The sequence below is a fragment of the Vidua macroura genome, chromosome 3 (genome assembly GCF_024509145.1).
Source record: "Vidua macroura isolate BioBank_ID:100142 chromosome 3, ASM2450914v1, whole genome shotgun sequence".
NCBI lineage: Eukaryota > Metazoa > Chordata > Aves > Passeriformes > Viduidae > Vidua > Vidua macroura.
The window spans coordinates 79986610-80006541 of NC_071573.1; positions in this window are offsets into that span (position 1 = coordinate 79986610).

Consider the following 19932-nt stretch of genomic DNA (forward strand, 5'->3'; position numbering starts at 1 on the left):
AGGCTAAGGTCACTGGTATACAATACATCCCATGGCAGTCCCTCAGGATGGGCTCATAAACCAGTTTCCATAGGACCCTTATCAGACAAACCCTTTTAGCCCTGAACAGGAGCCACAGACACAGGCAGAGTAACTCCTCAGCCCTTGCTCTGCTACAGGAGGAGGATGAAGGACACCACTGTGGCCACACCGTGCTGGATGCTCACCAGTGCCCTTATCCCATCCTTCCTGCTGTTGCTCAGGAGTGCCAAGCAAGTCATACAACCTCACTTCTCAGTGGCTATCAGCAGCTAAGTGCTCCTCAGCCCGTGGTGCCTGGATCTGATTTACAGGAGTACCAAGCACTTTGGTAGACAAGCTAAATCAGGCAGAGCTGCACCAGCTGAACCAAGGGCAATTCTGCTGTTGATTTCAGCAGAGTCAAACTCAGATCAACTCCTCCATTTCCTTCCAAACCTGCATTTAAGCAGGAACCACAGAGGAATAAGGGAAGAATGAAAAGATGGGCAATGAAAAATACGGCATGTGCAATCCTCTCTCTCCATCCAAAGCCATCCTACCTAGCCGGGAGATGGAACCATCTGAGAACATCTCAGTAGAGAGCCATGAGCAAAAAATCAAGGTGATGGGATTCATCTGCCTTAACGTAGGTGTTTAAAAGACTGATGTCCAAGCCACTGTATAATCCATTAATAATGGAAAGAAGTATCTCTGATACTCTAAGCCAAATGGTGTCTAAGATAGACCTGTTGCCTGACCTGTTCCTCTCTGCTGACTACAGTGGGACACTAAGGCCATTTCTAGTTTAGCATCTGCTTTGACACAGCAGAAGAGCAAAGCAGATGGTGCTGAAGTCCCCAGTGTCTGTGGATATTCTCAGTTCAGTTAGAGAGGAAAGAGAGAGAATTCTTCCAGGCCTAGCCTGGGAAAGTTGGGAGAAGGAATGAAAACAATTGTTATCTCTCTTTCTGTTTGTGTTGTTTATAGATATGTTCTACCACAGTGTGCTATTCATAGTGCACCAATGGTGTGAAAGGTTTTCACTTTGAAACCAATCATATTTCACCTTAGCAATCCTGGCTATAAAGGAGGAACACTACTTGTTAATAAAAATCATTCTTTGCCTTCTGAAGATAAAGTCTCTTCATTCCTGTCCCTGCCTCACCAGCGACAAGTGTCCACTCCATATCCATATGGGGTTTGGTTTGGACTTGATTTAGCCTGGCTCCCCTAGACCAGCTATCCTGCCTAGGGCAGCTATTCCACCACAAGCACATTTCAAATTTGCTTGAAGGATTCATTTAGATCACTGTGTCTTTCTAGAGATAGAAAGACATTTGATGCACACCTGGAACAGAGGTTTTGGTTCAATTTCCTCTAAAAGGAATTCAGCTAAGCAGAACAACTTCTCCAAGAGCTGAGCTGACAACAGACACAAGGATGAGATTTGTTTTAGAACTGCATCATTGCACAGATCCTAAACACTGCTGTATATGCATCATATCAACTCAGACTCAGATATTTAATTTTCAGATAAGTGAATGCCAGGATTAGTGATACACATAATAAAACCCAATCATATTATTTTAACAAAATCAATCAAAACTATTTACATGACTTCAGTTATCACAGATCCTTTTGAAATGTTGTTTGTTCAACAGATCATAAAATTTGCAGAGAGCAAAATGGAAACACAGAAATGATATTTTTCATTTGAAATTAATCAGCTACAGGGGATTACTAGTCAAACCATATCTGTGGCTATCATTATAGAGTAACTTTTCCTACAAACACAAAAAGCAAACTCCAAAATCAGAGAGTTATAAATAACAGCATCTTAAGCATGATTGGAAGGAAAGGCTCTTGACTGAATGCAGAGAACATTCAAATACAGATTCAGTGCAATTTCTCTTGCTGTTTTCTGAGATGTAGTGAGAATATGCAAAAATTAGTGTGACAGTGAAGTCTTTTTCTTTATATTCACTGAAAATTCCCTGGGGAAATTCTGGCTCTGATTACAAAAGACTCATTCATCATACTTATCAGGGCCTAGATTTGTTCCTAAGCTTCCCTTTCTAAGAATTAATGTCTTTCGAACAGATTCCTTAAAACATTGCAGGACCAGCATCCTTTGAGCAGAAATAACTACAAATTCCCTGCTTAAGCTTTTCAAAATGTTTGTTAGTACAGAATATTTAACATCTTACATGGTTGCTCTTACTCACTTGCATGAGTGAGGACATGCAGAGCTTTTCCATTCTCATCAGAGATATCAAAAACATGCGAGTTCTCAGATGCTTGGTCTGGTCACTTGGGTTATGCATTCCTGTGCTGAATCTTGTAGGGAAGGTGAATAGTGTATTGTTAAGCCAGAGGAAGGGAAAAATACATTTATGAGTGAAATTTATACCCAAGAAAATACAAATATTTTCCTGAAAATTTTGTTTTCTCATTATTTACAGTTACTCTAAGTGATAATAAATAATGAATAAAATGATAGACCGCTGCATGGTGACAAGCATAACTTTTTCCTCCAACCACCAAATCATTAATGTAAGCAAAAATGAAAATATTTTTAAATTGCCCACTGTAATATCAAACAATAATTCCAGATAATACAGACTTCTCAGATGTTTGGCCCAGTCACTTCAGTTATGTGTTCCTGGGCTAAAAAGCATGAAGGGAAGATGACTGTAAAGCCAGAGTCGGTGAAAAAGACATTTATTTATGAGTGAGAAGAAAGGAAACCCAAGTAGTGGACTACACAGAGGGCTCTAAGTGGTACTGTAGGAGGCAGCTAAGCCTCCAGTGGAAGCAAGAGAGCTCTGGCCAAGCTGGGAAAGGCAGTGGTTGGGGTTCAGTGACTTACAACCATTTGGTTTGCTTTGAACATGGCCCCTTGGCCAGATGTGTCTCATGACCATCGCTGCCATTGCATCTGAGTAGATTACTGGCCACTAATAGGTGGCCATGGCCAGTGTTGCCTACTAGGCCTCAGGGGTTAACCTCGTTCTGCCTGTGGAAGAGGTCTCTGTCCTAGAAACCTGCTTCCCAGTGCTTAGCTGTCTTATCCAGGCAGACAATCAAAGGTGACTTGGAAGAACCAGGGTGAGTCACGTTATTCTAAGGAATTGGATTCATTTTATAGCCCTGACAGAAGTTAATGCATCGAACAATCCCCAGCTGTCAAATTTTATCACCTATTTCTGCTCTCAAACAATGGTATTATTCCAACTTAGTTGCAGAGTGTGAATGTAAAGCCTGAAGTGCTGAATTCATCTTTGTGCCTTTAATGAGACTATCCAGTGTTTTCCTATTGCAATTTATTTTTCTGTTTTTCTTTAATTCTTTTGTCCTTGGAACTTCAAGATGCCTGTGAGCATTCTCCTAAAAACAATCTCTTAGCAAACCCTGAGGATTATTTCTGTTTGTCTTCCCAGCCATGCAGGCAGTAGACATCTTCACTGTAAAACCCTGAGCACGTGGAAGATTCCCCAGTGCTTCTACTGGGGTGTACAACATGGCACACTGGCATTGTCCACTTACTGTGGTTAGCACAGGCTCAGGTTCCTGGAGTATTTTGACATTTCATTTTTTGCATACAGCGTTTTACATGAGCTGATGCTTTGGAGTGGCTACCTCGAACAGAGGCTGGACAAGGTTAAGAGAATAAAGTGGGTATTTATTAAAGGCCTTCAATAGATACACCTTGGGCAGCCAAAACTTCCAAGTGGCTACACCCAAGATGGATGATGGTCACGAGTTTTTCAGAAAATTTTCAGTTTGGTTCATTTACATATCAGGGGTTAATCCTCCAATTACAGCTTCAGGTAATGAAGTAATATACCCCTATTTGGTCTCCCTCAACTCCATTTGTTTATACTTTTCAGGGCCTGGGGCAGTAGGGTGTCCTTGAGTTACAGGCCTAGAGGGATTGTTTTGTCTGAATAAAATGGGAGAACAAGCTATGAAGTTTTAGAGCTATACCCTAATGCAGTACATGATTTGAAAAATGTAAAAGCTAAAATCCTAAGGCATCAGAGCCATCCAATGGTAAAAAGCTTCTTGGAATGACAAATTGAAGGGAAATTTTGCAAATCCTGATGAATTCAATGTTCTGGTTTAGAGTGTGATTCAATAAACAGCTCCAAACAGGAGTGGAGAAGTGAAATATAGCACAGAGGGAAGAAGTCAGGTGGTAATATGAAGAAGACCAGGAAAACCTCAAGATGCCACTGGCCAACAAGCCAGTGAAGCTAGAGACCCTAGCACTATTATGGCCTGGGGTTCCCGTAGTCTATCCAACCCCAGCTGCCATAGGTGTCCTGGATAGTGATGTCCAGCTAAGCACAACCTGTCCAGGTCCCCCAGGCAGGCTCCCAGCTGCAGGCAATCTTAGCAAGCAGCTCAGCTCTTAAGTGAGATCAGCTCTTTGGTGAATTTAGCTCTTCAGTGATTTCTGCTCTTTGCTTGCTGAGGTGTCTCAGCAGACACGGGGAGAGAGAGGAAAAGAGCTGTGCAAGGTTCCACAGATGTGTTTTTATTGTCAGCCCCTGTGAAGGGTGACAGTGAAGCTCTTCTGCCAAACTGGGCAGAGGCAGGGGTTTATAGGGTGTAGGGGGTTTGGGAAGCAGTCCAATAGTAAGGGTCGAGGTGAATATGACCTATGGTCTTACAGAGAGATAACAATGGTCCAAAGCTGGAAGAGGGGCTTCTTTGGTCCAGTCATCAGGACTAGGTGTTTCTTATCTTAGGCAAGTGACCTCCAGGGAGGCCTTGCAGGGCCTGTGGCTGCTACATAGCACCACTTCCTTAAATTCCCAGCTAGATCAGTTGGTCTAAGAAAAGGTGATTACCTTTCCCTCCAAATATTTCTGTGGTTATTTGGAAAATAATAGTTCTAATCCTTATTAAAATATCTTTTAAAGTCTTTGAAAATCATGTTAAAACAAGAATCCTGAAGACTAACCTCTTCTGTGACATAAAAGATCTTTCAGAGTTATTTTATTTTAAAATAATATGGATGTGTTCTGCCATGTCCAAAGATTTTCACAAGTCTTTTTTTTTTTCAGAGCATAAAACAATTCAGACCCATGTTGCCACTTTTAACTGTGAGCAGTTAAATCTGAGCCTTTTCCCTCCTGCTCCCCCAGTGGTGACTGCTTCTCTCCACCACACCAACACAAGGACACTGCTGACCCCAGAACAACTGTGCAAAGAAGGAGGACTGCACAGTTAGTTCATTGAAGTGGTCCCTTAGGATGTGGCTTGCTTTTAAAGGCAGGAGCTGAGTTATCCATACCACCACTTTCCTAACCCGCATAACCCGAAATTAGCCAGAAGAATTAAACTGCTGGTTGAGAAATCAACATCCATTTATGTATTTCTTGCCACTCTTTGCTTAAGGCATCTCAAACACTCAAGATACTTCATACCTTATCCATACCACAAAGGTTTAGCTCACTGACTCCTAATACACATTTGAAATACATCTTATATTTGAGGAATGATATATGCTTCTGAAAATTAGACAAGACTTTAGTCCACCTACCATTTCCAGACAAGAAAATGAGTACTGGAAGGTGCAGCAGTGGGCCAGGGCAGAGGGAGGACAGCTTGGAGCAGACTGGGATGTGTACCTGAAGTCACGAGAGTCAAAAGTGAAACAGGGAAACCTTGAAGTGGAAGTGCTCATTTGAAGCAACGAACAGGGGTTGGCATGGGCCAAGTTCTTAATTGCACTCGCACCATCTGCCATGGTTCAACCCCAGCCAGCAGCCATTCACTCACCCCCCTCAGCCATTCAGTCACCCCACTCAGCCATTCAGTCACCCCCCTGCCTGCAGGATCAGGGAGAGAGCCAGAAGGGTAAAAGCTAGAAAACTCACAAGTTGAGACAAAGACAGTTTAATAGGGAAAGCAAAAGGCACTGACCCAAGCAAAGTAAATCAAGGAATGGATTCCCTTCTTCCCATGGGCAGGCAGGTGTTCAGCCATCCCCAGGAGAGCAGGGCCCCATCACACCTAACAGTGGCTTGGGAAGGCAAAATGGCATCACTCCAAATGTTCACTTACTCCTTCTTCCTCCCGCTTTATGCCCTGAGCATGGTGTTCCACAGTCTGGAATGTCCCTTTGGCCAGTTGGGGTCACCTGTCCTGGCTGTGTCTCCTCCCAGCCTCCCAAGCACCCCCAGCCCCCTCCCCAGCCTGGCAGCATGAAAAGCAGAAAAGGCCTTGGCTCTGTGTAAGCCCTGCTCAGCAATAACAAAAGCATCTCTCTATTATCAACCCTGTGTTCAGCACAAATCCAAAACACAGCCCCCCACCAGCCACTGTGAAGAAAATTAACTCCACTCCAGCAAAAACCAGCACATCATGCAGCTGAGGTCTCTGCACTCTTGACAAAATAATCCTTGCTAAATGTGGCTCAGCATCTCATGGCTGTGAGGACCAGAGTCTATCTTTTGAGAATTTTTTTCTTTTGCAAAAATCACCACACTTACTGATGCAAAGGTTCAGGAGCCAAGTCAAACAAAGCACAGAAGCATGTGAAATGTTATTTATGCATCAGGATTTAGTTTAAGCAGAGGCCTTGCATTTATGCATTATTACCAGCCGATTTCTTTGTCACCTTGGAGAGGTGAGGTTTGTCCTTTATCTTTGTGCTTAAGCTCTCTGCACATTATTCTTCAGCAAACATTTAAATTCACCATAAATCTACAAGAAATCTTTCTTTTTTTTTCCCTGTCTCTTTCCTTACTTGCTGTTTTCTCTCCCTCCATGCAATCATTTATTCAGGTTCCAAATTCCTTTCCAGTGTTCCCAGAGTCAATTTGAAACTAGTGCAGGAGACAGCAAAAATTAGTTTAGAGAAATTATTTGTCTGCCAGCTGTCATTCCAGCATTTCCTCCCATCAATTCTCCAGCCTACCTTATTCCTTTTCTTCCTAATAAAATTTTCTGCATTATGATCCCTAAATTGTTCATATTCCTGTTTAGGCTTTAGTGTTCCACTTGCAAGCAACAACAGTTTATGTTTTCTGCTTCTGACATTTCTTAGAGATTAATCACTGTGCAAATGCAACTCCATGGAAGTCAGTGAGACTCAACCAATTCTTGGTAGCAGCCCCTTTGACCTGGTATTTCTAATGCTTCATTGACACTAAATCTATCTTTATATAATTCACTCTTTAAATTATATGCTACTTTCTTATTTATTATAACTATTTAAACCCCTGGGTTCTTCTATTTGGACAGCAACAATAAGCAATTTTACAGCCCAGAGAAATTAATAACACTAGCCACTGAGCTCTGTTGTCAGGCCAGAGACCTCCTGATCTCAATAGATTGCTTGGCACAGTCTCTGTATCCATTTTTTAACTGGAAATAATATTTTTTTTTTGCTCAGTGTGATGGAATTCTCTGAAATAATTCAACTGGAAGGAAAGCTACCTTGTCAGAAAGTCATTATCTTAGCAGTTTTAAAGTAAATTTGTGAGATAAGAAGTATTGGCTAGGAAGAAAGAGAGTTTGAAGGAGTAATATTTCTTTGGAATAAGTCTGAGACTTAGATTCTGATACAAAGTGGAAGATTATCAGCTGTGCCTGTCCCAGGACAGACTGGTAGGTAAATTGCACTAATTTTCATTGGGGTTAAACATGATCACATATCTGTTTCCAAAACAATGAGAAAAATTTAACTTAATCGACTCTGATTCCAAGGAGTGTTTAATTTTTTGTTTAGCCATTTCTATACAAATAAGTGTTTTAATAAACATCAGGAGACACAAATGATTTATTACTGATTGCATTACATATATATTACCACTATAAAACTTAGTGTACACACCAATTAATCTTTCAATTTTTTTTTCCTGTCCTAAGCAAATGCCTGCTTTGTGGCAAAACAAAATTAGTGACCCAAGTGGAGCATAAATTACCTTTATCTCAGTGATAATGGGTATTATTTAGCAGGAGATCCTTTCAAGTATTCACTAATGTCATTCTATAGTATAGTTCTTCACATAACTTACAAGATTAGCAAAACAGTTCTACAGTCACTAGTTAAGAGATAAAAATAAGGCTGATATTTACTGAAATCTGTCAGCTCAACCAATCCTGCAGAAAAAAGTCAGCCACTAACAACCCATGGCAATTCATCACATAACACTGGCTCTGACATTGCAGTAATATCTGCTCGAGAATGGATGGTTGCTCTAATATTTGCACCCAGAAACTACTACAGTATCTACAGAAATGTGGCATTACTTTTTTAAAAGCCAAGCACTGACTTTTCAATCGAGTTCATTTATTATAAGAGAGACTGAATGCATAAGCTCAGAAGCTAAGAAGCTCAGCATATCTTGCTTTACATGCCCAGCTCCAAGCATGGACGTTTGCCTGGCACAGGAGAGGACTTCCCACCTGGATAGACAGTGGTACTTCTGCTGCTGAGCAGGCACACACAATCCACTCAGCTTCCCTTTCTCTGGTGAGAGCCACCTGCACACCATGCACACCGAGATCAATGTAAAATTTAAGATAGTCTTGCTGAGATGAACTTCAGCTTTTTTGGGGGAATTGTTTTGGATTTATTAGTCTTTTCAATAATCTGGAGGATATGACCACATCTGGAATAGAAAGACTTTCAAATGCTATTCCTGACTAACCATTGGCTCATGAGTCAGTCTTGATAAATTCTATAAATTTTCTAATACACAGATTATTCTTTTCAAAAGCAGCCCTTTCCTTTTTTATAGTGTCTCAGGGTTTGATGCCCACTGATGTCTTGTACTAAATGCCTCTGTTTGTCAGCATGGTGGCCCACTGTTTTGCTGGTGGAAACCAGACAGCAGTTTCCAGACTGGTCTGCACAAATTGCAAGAAAGCAGGAGTGGCAGCTCATAAAGTCAGTCACAGAGGACACTGATGTCTTACCTCCAGCCTGTCTCCTCCCTCCCTCTTGAAGAGGGAGCTCCTCAAAGGCAAAGTTTTCAGGCCAGACACAACCCCAGCACAGCTGGATCCCCCAGGCCCACAGCACACACAGCTCCTACAAGGAAGTAGTGACATGGTGTTGAATTGAAACTTGTAGCTTGTTGGCTGCTGAGGAACAATCCTAATCACTGCCAAGGACATAATGCCTGAGTACAAGAGGAGGGAGGAAGGGCAGGAGAAGCAAAGGCTTTTCATCTTTCATAGCCAAAGACAGAAAAATGAAATTCTAATTATTACGTTCTAACAGATGCTAATTTGCAAGAGTGAAATTACTTTGGGAGGCCATTCCTATTTCCAAGATACTCATTCCTCCAGAAAAATACCTGATGATTTGGAGTAGTTTAACACCTACAAAAACAACTGTTTGTGCAATATAAACAGTTTGAAAGTACTTATTACTTTCTTTAAATATTACTTATCTTGCCCAACACAATGACTGATTTCACATTTGACTTCATCTACATAAAATTCACTCGGTTATGGAGAATGACAACGAAAAATATAAAAACACTTGGGGCCAGTTTCTGCTCTGAGTCCACATTGCTACCTCACTGGCAAGAGACAGCATTGCTCTGGACTGAGCCCAGGGTTTGTAGCAAAAAATAGAATTCAAATAAAATGTGTTCCCACCTTTAACAAATATGTATCTACAGCTATGCTGAACTTTGCCAAGAGCTCCCCTTGGTGAAATACAGATTTTTCTTCCTATCTTCCAGTAGCAGCAGGGATCTCTAAACCCCACTGTGCTCTGAGAACAAGACTTCTGGAGTTAGGGCCACAATATCACCTCTTTGCAATATGGTAATTTATTTGGGGAAAGAACTTTCTTCTTTCCTTTCTTGGTGCTTTCCAATCTGTTTTTCTTACTTTGCTGAAATCAACAGTTTTTAATCACTCATGCAGAGCTTAGAACAACATTGTTATTTATATATATTGATAATAATATTATCTATACTTACATGCTGGGGAGCCCTTCACTTGAAAATATTTCAGAAAGATGCCACTCTTCATAACCTGTGGAAAATTTATTATTTAGGCCAATGTGTCGAAACACAATATTGGGTTTTTTCTGCATAGTTCTTTGCAAGGCCAGTTCTGTTGGGTTGAAATCTTTGTCCTTCTGCTGTTCTTTCAGCAGCTACTTTTATTCCTTGTTTTCTTGATTCCAAAACCAAGTAAAAGGTGACAAGACTGCTCAGCAGCAAGACGAGAGCCCATGAAAAATCACTCTGCTTCATGTAGGCAAATATCCCATCCACACAAGACAACATTGGGGTGAAAACTGAACCCAGTTTTCTGGGCCACTTCTTGGACTTCCTAAGTCCTCAGTTACATTCCTGGGATGAACAGGTTTCTGTCAGAGGACAGCTCCAGTCCTGAACAGCAATCCTGCCACAGGGATCCAACAAAAAGGGAGAAATATGAAGTGGTGGGAAGAAAACCAACAGTGGCAGTGGAAGAAGGCACAGGAGGGATAGAAGGACAAGGGAGAGGAGGAAGGCAAGGGCACATTGCAAAAGTGCCAAAAACAGGCAGAAAGGAGAGAGTTATTTCCAAGAAAAGTCAGCAAGCACAAAAAAACCCCACAAAAACCAACAAACCAAAACCCAACAAAAAAAACCACCCCCCCAAAAACCCCTGAAGAACAAAGGGAGAACACAGAGGGCAGGTGAAAGCAAAACTACAGCATAAGAGACTTTTGAAATAAAAGGCTTAAAAGGCAGGAGGAAGCCTTGGGACAGAGGGAATACACTTCAAGGCAAATCTCTCTCACTCCTGGGTCAGCATAATCTGCAAATGTTAAAGTTATTTTCTTAATTACCAATACTTTTTGCCTTGGAGGCTTTATTTTTTCCTAGAATTAAAAGATTACTAGCATGACAATTTTATTTCAGTATGGATTCTACTTAATTAGATACACACATGTAAAACCATGGATCAGCAAAAGGAAGAAATAACAACCTAATTTATTCACACACCCATGGAGGGAAAAAACCAACATTTTTAATCCTCTTTCTTGGAAGCAGTGAAAAAAATTCTGACTCCCATGCCTTCCTCTCTGGGGATGTCCTGTTGGTTGTCAAGATTTCCTAGAGTCAGAAGGAGTTGCTGTAGCAGACTGAACTGCATGGCATGGTGTTTGTGGATTACTGCACACAGCAAGCAAGTCTGGCCTCTGAAATCTACTGGGAATTTGCAGCTTGGTTATCTGCACATGTGCAGATAAACCAGGAAAAGAAACTAAATTAAGAATCAGGCAGGGATTGTTAATAGAGAGTATACTTTCACAGAAAGTGCAAAGCCATTTAATGCAACTTATTTTAAGAATACCCCCAGAGATATAGTTCAACATAAAACACGTAACATTTTTTGAAGCCAAATTAATGAACACACTTCCTTGCCTAGAAGAATTTAGACTGAAATAACCACATGTAGTATAAATGAAGAATTAGATACAATATGACACAACTTAATGACATCTGAACCTCGTTCCAGATTTTCTCCCATATCTGAGGGTCTTGGAATGCCTGAAGATCCGACTTATCAGTAAAGATCTAGATGAAGAAGGCACTTGGTACTTTGGCCTTTTCCATGTTCTTTGTCACCAGATTCCCCAGATTATTAAGCAGCTGTCCCACATTTTCCCTAGTCTATCTTTTGCTGCCTAAGTACCTGTAGAAGCCTTTCTTGGTGCCCTTTACATATCTCAGCAGATTCAACTCCAGGTGGACTTTGGTTTTTCTAAGCCTAAACCTTTATGATGCATTCCTCCTGGCTCCCCTATGCCTGGTTCCACCTCTTGTATGCTTCCTCTTTATGTCTGAATTTTGTCAGGAGCTGCTTGTTCATCTGTGCAGATCATCTGTCTTCATCTAAAGAAGGGGATCCTTGAAAAGCAACCAGCTTTCCTGAACCTCTCTTCTCTCTGGAGCTGTATCCCATTGGATTTCTCCAAGCAGATCTGTGAATAAGCCACAGCCTGCTCTTCTGATATCCAGGGCTGTTATCTTCCTGGCTGCTTTACTCTGTCCTCTCAGGAACCTGACCTGTACCATCTCATGAGCACTGTGGTTGCGACCATCCCCAGAATTCACACGGTCATGATTATCATGGAAAGGAATTCATTTTGCATTCTTCAGACTGCCAACCCAAACTGATCTTCAGGGATGTTCTTTAACCATATTGCATAAAATCCTGGTGCTTCAATAAGAAGTTTGGACATAGGAATAATTTAGAATTGCAGGTATCTGTTGTCATTTCCACCCAAGCAACACTCCTTTTCAGTGCTGTTGGATCTGCTGTTGAGGTCTACAGACACTACAAGCATGTACGGACTCACATTTGTGATTGACCTGTATCTCCTGAGGGAAACAAAAAGAGTTGTCACCTCCCTAAGTATTTCAAAGAGCTTCTATAAACATACAAAGTTTTCTTCAAGAGTTAAAGAAATATTCTGTGCTTTTAAAGAAAGGAATGTTCACATCCAAAGCCTGGAATCATGTTTACACCTGAGAAAAACACGAGGTGTGCATTTTCAAAGCACTGATCTCTAAACATCTAATTTTTACATCTCTGTACTTTCAAGTATGCATTATAGTGAAATGTTTTATGGGTTACTACTGTGTCTTCTGTCACAGCACACTCAGAAGGCCCATCATAGGTACACTCCTTTCTAAATTTAGTCACAGTAATAAACTTCAACAAGTAAAATGGTCTCAAAACAACTCCAAATTTGACTCCACTGCCCTAGACCTTCCAGCAAATAAAACTAAAGGAAGAGTTATACAGGGAGATAAAAATCTCAAGGTGTGTAAAGGACAGGGGAAAACAAAGTGATAAAGTGATGCCCTTTCTCAACCACCATTATTGCAATGTTTCTGCATATTCTTCATTGCTCTGGAAAGTAACTGCCTTGCTATATATGGTAAAATATTTTATAAAGAGCAAAGTCTGTGCTATACACTTTGTGGTCCTTTGACAAATCTACCTACAAAAATACTGGTAAATAATACCTTGCACTTGGCAGTATGATCACCTTTCCACAATCTGTACATACGAAATGTGCATTCCCAGTCACTGCTAATTAATGGCAAAGTGCAGGCATATACCTCCAAAAAACATGGATCACACAGAACTATCTGAAATCATGAGCAAATCACACTCTCTTCCTTTGTTACTCTTACTTTGAAGTAAAATTCTACACCAAAAACTGTCTCAAACAACCTACAATAGATTTTAATTTGTGTGTGTTTGCAGATATGCAGGGGAATAATTGTCAGTATGTCAAACCTATTTTCCCAAATTCTTTTATTGACTTTTCCTAATATGAAATACCTGCTTCAACAAAAGTTTTTATTTGCTTACAAAAAGAACAGCTAGTACTTTGAGAATGGTATTTTTAAAAGCCTTTCTTAAGCTGGGTGGAAGAAGTGTTACAGTGTGGAAGGAAAGTTTAGCAGACCAAGTGTAGCACAGGCAGTGAAGGAGTCCAGTGAGGAGCTCAGTTAGGTCCATGTGATCTCAGTGAATGCTGCAGAGCAAATACTGAGATAGCATCCTAGCAATTCAGTGCACAGCACTATTTGGAGGCTTATGACCCCCCCAACCAGAAACACCTTCCTCATCAGCTAATGTTGGAAAAGATTTATAATGTCTGAGCAGATCAAAGTGAGCAGAAAGGAGTCACGGGTCTCCCACTGAATGAATTTCCTTGGCTGTTCCATGGCGGCATGATGCTACAAAAGTTTATTGCTGAGTTTTATAACACAAACTCTTGGATATATATATAAAGGTTCAGGGGGAGTTTCCAGCAATTTTAGTCATTCTGCTGACGACAGGAAGCACTGAAAATATGTAGAAAATAAAGTAAAGAGCAAATAGATGATCTGTATTCTGCTCACATAAAAAGACTGCTTTCCAAGCAGGGCAAAACTGCCTCGCTGGAACCCATGGCAATAAATTACAGGGAAGGACTGCTATATCTGCTGTATAAGGTGAGAAATTTTGGCCTACATCATTTTCAGTTGCAAAATGTTGCTCTCCTTGAAACAAATTTCTTTAGATATGACAGTTATGCTTGTCATTATGGGGAAATATGTCCATGACAACATAAAAACTTAAAACATAAAGAGCCAAGTCTATTCCAGATGTAATTTTAATAACAAAGTGAAATCAGGGTGTTTAGCATTAGCAGGTTCCTGTGCTTTATGAAGCATGAGCATAGGATAGAAGCAATTGTGAGTGGCATATCTGTTCAAAGCAGCACGTAATAAATGGCATCTTGCAAAGCAGCTTTTTCAGTAATTCACTATCAGATGACAAAAAGCCCATTGAAAGAATTTTCTGTTCCTCCTGATTGATGTGATTTCTTTAAATTAAAAAAAAAAAAAAAGAGAGAGAGGGAGACAGAGAGATAGAGTGAGAGAGAGGGGATGTTTTCTAATCACAGAATTTCTTTATGTTCCAACTGCAGCTTCGCATCAGCAATTTGAAACTCTTGACATGTTATTTCATTTCACTTTGGGGCACAACAAGGTTCAGATAATTTTGAGTATGAACAAACTGGTAAAGTTCTCTGGCCATTAAGGCAGAAGAAAGAAAATTTCCGTGCAGGCACTATCTAGTTGTCAGCAAGAGATAAATAAAATGAACTGATTTTGCACTCCTTACTAATTATTAGCCTTACTAATTATTTTAGACTGAAACAAGTAGATCTTTGCATGAGCTTTTTGTATATTACTCCAAAGTACTATTGTGGACTTCCATGAATTTTGAAAAATTAAGGCAGAAAATTGCTTAACTGAAAAAAACCCCAAAGTTTATGTGTTTTAACAGCTTTCAGGACATTAAAAAACTCAAGTGATATTTCTCAGAAGCCTGATCCAAAGCCCACTGAAGTCAGTATGAGCCTTTCCATAAATATAGGGGGTTGGATCAGCTGCTTGGTTTAAAAACATAGATTTCAGAAGGAAGATTATGAAATTATATACTAGCCTGATCTAGAAAAATTAATCTATTATTTCCAATATTATTTATTGATACTGAAAGGCCATTTAAGATTCAACTCTCTGCTACACCAGTTAATTATGTGTGTTGTAAATCCTTGAGCTTATATCTGAATACATCACATAGTCACAAATTCTTCCATGCATTCAAGCAAATTAATTCCTTGCCTGGTCATGTTATACTTAGTTGTTTTGCTGCTTTTTGATGGATTGGAACAGATTAACTTTTCTGAAGGCAATGCCTCAGTTACTCACTGAACCCTTCAGTCTTTTCTGCACACCAATTAGCCACAACCTATTTCCTCACCACTGGTTACAAATCAGGGTATGTTGCACAACCCCCTGTCTGTGATCTCCCCTGTCTGTGATCTCCTACACACTGCTTAGGACCCTGAGATGGCCAAGTTACCAGGAATAGATGAAAGCTGTAGAGAAAGTGTCATGACTTCTGGTATAGTTGGCATTTCTAACACAAACTTCTTAGGGTTGGGGGGGATTTTTTGTATTGCTTATACATCAGGTTCATGAGTGTTGAATACAACATGCATATGAAATATCACTACAGGATGATGTCTCATCCATTTACCTAGGGTATTTAGAGCTAGATAATGATTTTTCTGGAACTTTAGGCATGGCACTCCATCCTTCCACAATTCCTTTCTTCAAAGAGAGTGGAGTGCAGAGGGTCTAGGCACTTAAAGATAAAACTAATTTACAAAGGCCTTTAATCTGTGTGGACCCTACAGAAGCTCAGTGTACACATTCAAGGTGCTCTGTGGCCAGAAGACCTCCTCACAACAGTCTCCTTCACTGTGCAGAATCCCTCTGAGGAACTGCTGAGGTTCCTAATACTGCAGTCTTCACAGCTTATGGTGCTTCCCAGCTTATGATGCTTCCCAGTTGAATGGTACAGGCCTAGTCTGTGCTCTGTGCTTGTGATATGCTGGCAAAAATTCAAGCAAAAATTGTTTGTGTGCATATGCATGTGTACCCTTCCAAATTTCCAAGGTCCCTGATGCAGCCTCTAGCCTGTGAGGGTGATTTGATTTGTGCTTTGAATATCAAAAGACCCTTCTGCCCCTTCCTGCGTAGTTCCCTGTGGATATTCTCAGTTCAGTCAGAGAGAAAAGAGATAGAATTCTCCCAGGCCTAGCCTGGGAAAGTTGGGAGAAGGAATGAAAACAATTACTATCTCTCTTTCTGTTTGTGTTGTTTATAGATATGTTCTATCACAGTGTGCTATTCATAGTGCACCAATGGTGTGAAAGGTTTTCACTTTGAGACCAATCATATTTCACCTTAGCGATCCTGGTTATAAAAAGGAATGCTACTTCCTGTAATAAAGATTCTTCTTTGCCTTCTGAACACCTTGGAGTCTTTTCATTCCTGTCCCTGCCACAGTTCCCTAAGAAATGAACACTCAAGTTGCAATTGTAAGACATCCATGTGCCACATATAAATGTTATTCCCTCTGGTGAGAGCACGTTTAGCTGATCTTCAGGCAGCTTGTCCTCTTTGCATGGTGCAGGCTCCCACAATACACAACAAAGCTGGAGCCACATCAGACCATGATGACCACAAGAGCAGACCATGATGAACACAAGAGCAGACCATGTGACTGGTACACAGCTTTCTTCTAACTTTGACCTGGGTTATGGGACTCAGTTCAGCACCTTTACATTGTCTGTTGCAATATAAACACAATATTACAGAAGTTGCCCATGTGAATTGCACAATGGAGTGTCCCAAGCCTTTACGTGCCCTCAGTTTGTCCTCCTAACATGTTCCTTCTTGTTCTCCTGACTAATCCACTCTGAACACTAGAACTTTCATCTCAGATATTTGCCTTAAGCTGAAAACACCAATGATTTACTGTTGCTGACTCCAGAGTTAAATGGCTGTTTCCTGTTGTGTGTCTGGTTGAGTTAATGTTACAGCAATATATTAAGTATTGGCTTTTCCCTATGGAACAACATACTCTTAGAATAGTTTTATTGGTTTTCAATTTTAATTGTTTAATTTGCTTGAAACTTCTGCATATTTTACTTTTATTATGAGCTAAATGCAAGCATCCTGCTCTCGGAAGAGCTGTTTGTTAGCAATCACAGAGTCATAGAATGGTTTGGGTTGGAAGGAGCCTTAAAGGCCTGAAGCTGTGTCAGGGGTGGTTTAGGTTGGATATCAGGAGAAAGTTCTCCATCCAGAGGATGGCTGGGCACTGGAATAGGCTCCTCAAGGAAGTGGTCACAGCACCAAGCCTGACAGAGTTCCAGAAGCATTTGGAAAATGCTCTCAGGCACAGGGCAGGTGTCCTGTGCAGGGCCAGGAGTTGGACCCGATGATCATGATGGGTCCCTTCCAACTCAGCATATTGTCTGATTCTACAAGTCTATGACTACTCTAGAGAACAACTTCTCTAGAAATGTGGCCTTGAACCTCTGAGACATCTAGTATCTCAAAGCAACAACAGCATATCCCATTTTTCTTGGAAGCATCTGGGAAGTAACAGGGTAAAAGACCATTAAATTTGGTAGATGTCAAGGCAAATGTTTTCTTTGCCTGGGCATTTAGCCACCATATCTTAAAAAACTATTATTTTTTCTACTTCTCCTGGGTTTTTAGTTTGATTTTTCATGAATTCTGCTTAAAATTGACTTTTCTTTTTGTTATTTACCAAGTGACCCATATTTCCTTGTTTATCTAAAGAGGTCTTCCAGATTTTTAGGCGGTATCATTGCCAGCAAAAATCTTGGCTGCATCTATTACATGCTTTACTGGTACAAGTTATAAACACACACTGTTTTCCTGGAGACAGAGCACCAAACTCCCTCCACGTGCAGCTGCTGGTACAGATGTGGTTAAATTGGAACAGTACTGCCCTCTTTAGAAAAAGCAGTGGCTGGAATAAACTAAACCACACTGGACTATTTTTGAACTACAGTCCTTGCAAGTGCTTTCCTTCCCACGTTTCACCAGCAAGCCTCCAATGACAGTGGACTCTTGCAGCAGGCTTGGCCTGTGCAGGATGGGATTCATTGACTTTTCCAGCAACACTAGGCTCTGAGCACTGCAACTTTTCTCTGATATCTGTTCAGAATTGGCAGACAGAACTGGAGGTATAATTACATGTGCAACATTATTAATGAATCTCATCAAGAGGAGAACACAATATCCTTGAAATACATAAATCCCTAGAGGCTATCTACGGCTAATTTTCTCACCCATGTTGTTTCTCCAAGCTCCCTGTAATAATGAAACAGCACTTAGACCTTTTAAGCACCATATTGCGGTGTTGCTTGCTTTTCCCTGGTCCTGGGCAGCTCTGGAGAGCCTGGCTCGGGCGCTGCTTCTCGGCGGGACCGGGGCTTGCCGCGATTCCTAGGCACTTCTGCTTTCCAAGCACCGGGGCGGGCTGGCTGCTTCTGCCGTCAGCACGAGGGGCGAGACAAAGAGGTGAAGGAATTGTCCGCTCCGTCCGCGTGGTTGGCTGGAGAGCTTTAATGGCCATGGGGAGCTGCGGTGGAGAAGCCGCGACTCGCTCCCAGCGCTGCGTGGACAAAATGGCCCCGGGACCGGGGAGGCGTGGTGTAGCAGTCAGAGGCCCTGCAAGGCCTCCATGGCGGTCACTAGCCTAAGATAAGAAATGCAGAGTCATGATGAGTGGAACAGAGCTGCCCCTCTTCCACACATCAGACCCCTGTTGTCTCTCTGTAAGGCTATAGGTCGTATGCTCCTCGACCTCAGCCATGTACAAATCCTGATCTTCCAATAGCCTATATAAACCCATACCTCTGCCCAGTACAGCGGTAGAGCTGTCACTGGAACCCTTTGCAGAAGCTGCCAATAAAGACATCTCTGCAGAACTCCACACAGCCTTCACTTCTCTCCATCCCTGCGTCTGCTGAGGCACTTTGCGAGCACAGAGCTGAAATCACTGAAAGCTGAAATCACTAAGAGCTGAAATCACTCCACAAGTGCTCGCAAGGTAGCCAGCGGCTTGGAGCTAGCTGGGGGGCCCAGACAGGCTGCGCCTCATCAGCACAGCGTTATCCGGGACACCTACGGCGGCTGCTGCCCCGGGGCCAGACGGACCCCCGGGACCCCCGGCCGCAATAGCGTGGCAGGACAAGGGGGGCAGAAGCCCTCCCACCCAATGGGGACAGGCACTGTGGCGGTGACGTGAACCACGGCGACCAACGGGGACGCGACAGGGGCAGACACGGGGCTCTGGAGCGAATGGGGACATGGGGATTGGGGTAACGGACAGGGAAGTTTCAGGAAGGAACAGGGGGTGGTTACTGGAGTGACGTGGGGAAGCTCCAATGGCAGGCAGCCTGGAGCGAACCATCGCGGGGGGAACAGGGTGGTACAAAGGGGTACACAGAACCAGCTAACTAACATATCAGAATCCCTAATCTGAACCCAAACCCGCGATGCAACACCATATTGTATAAATTCTAGGTGACATACAACCCTCACAGCAAGCCAAGGAAAGTGACAGCATTAAATTCCCAAGAGCTATCAGGATACATTAACAATTTTACAAGAAAATTACTTTTAAGAAGACAAATTTTAAACAAATTAACATGAATCTAAAAGGTTTCAGCAGAGCATGGAATTTCATCCACAAAATTTTGCTTCGGGGTCACATAATTCCATCCAAAGTGAAGCAAAAGCACCACAACACATACACATGGTCACAGCAGGCTAATCTCACCTCTGATCATAAATTTGTCAAAACTCAGCTCAGCTCAGAAGGGATTTATGTTGGACTGACACTGAAGAGTTTATCAGCTGCTATCATAGAAAGCAGCCCCTGCAAACCACAGTAGAGATGAAATAGATGGGGCTGCAGCTTCATCCTATTTGGCTATAGTATCCCTTCAGCTGCAGCGCCCTTCTGTGCACTGCATTTGTCCATGTCCTGACA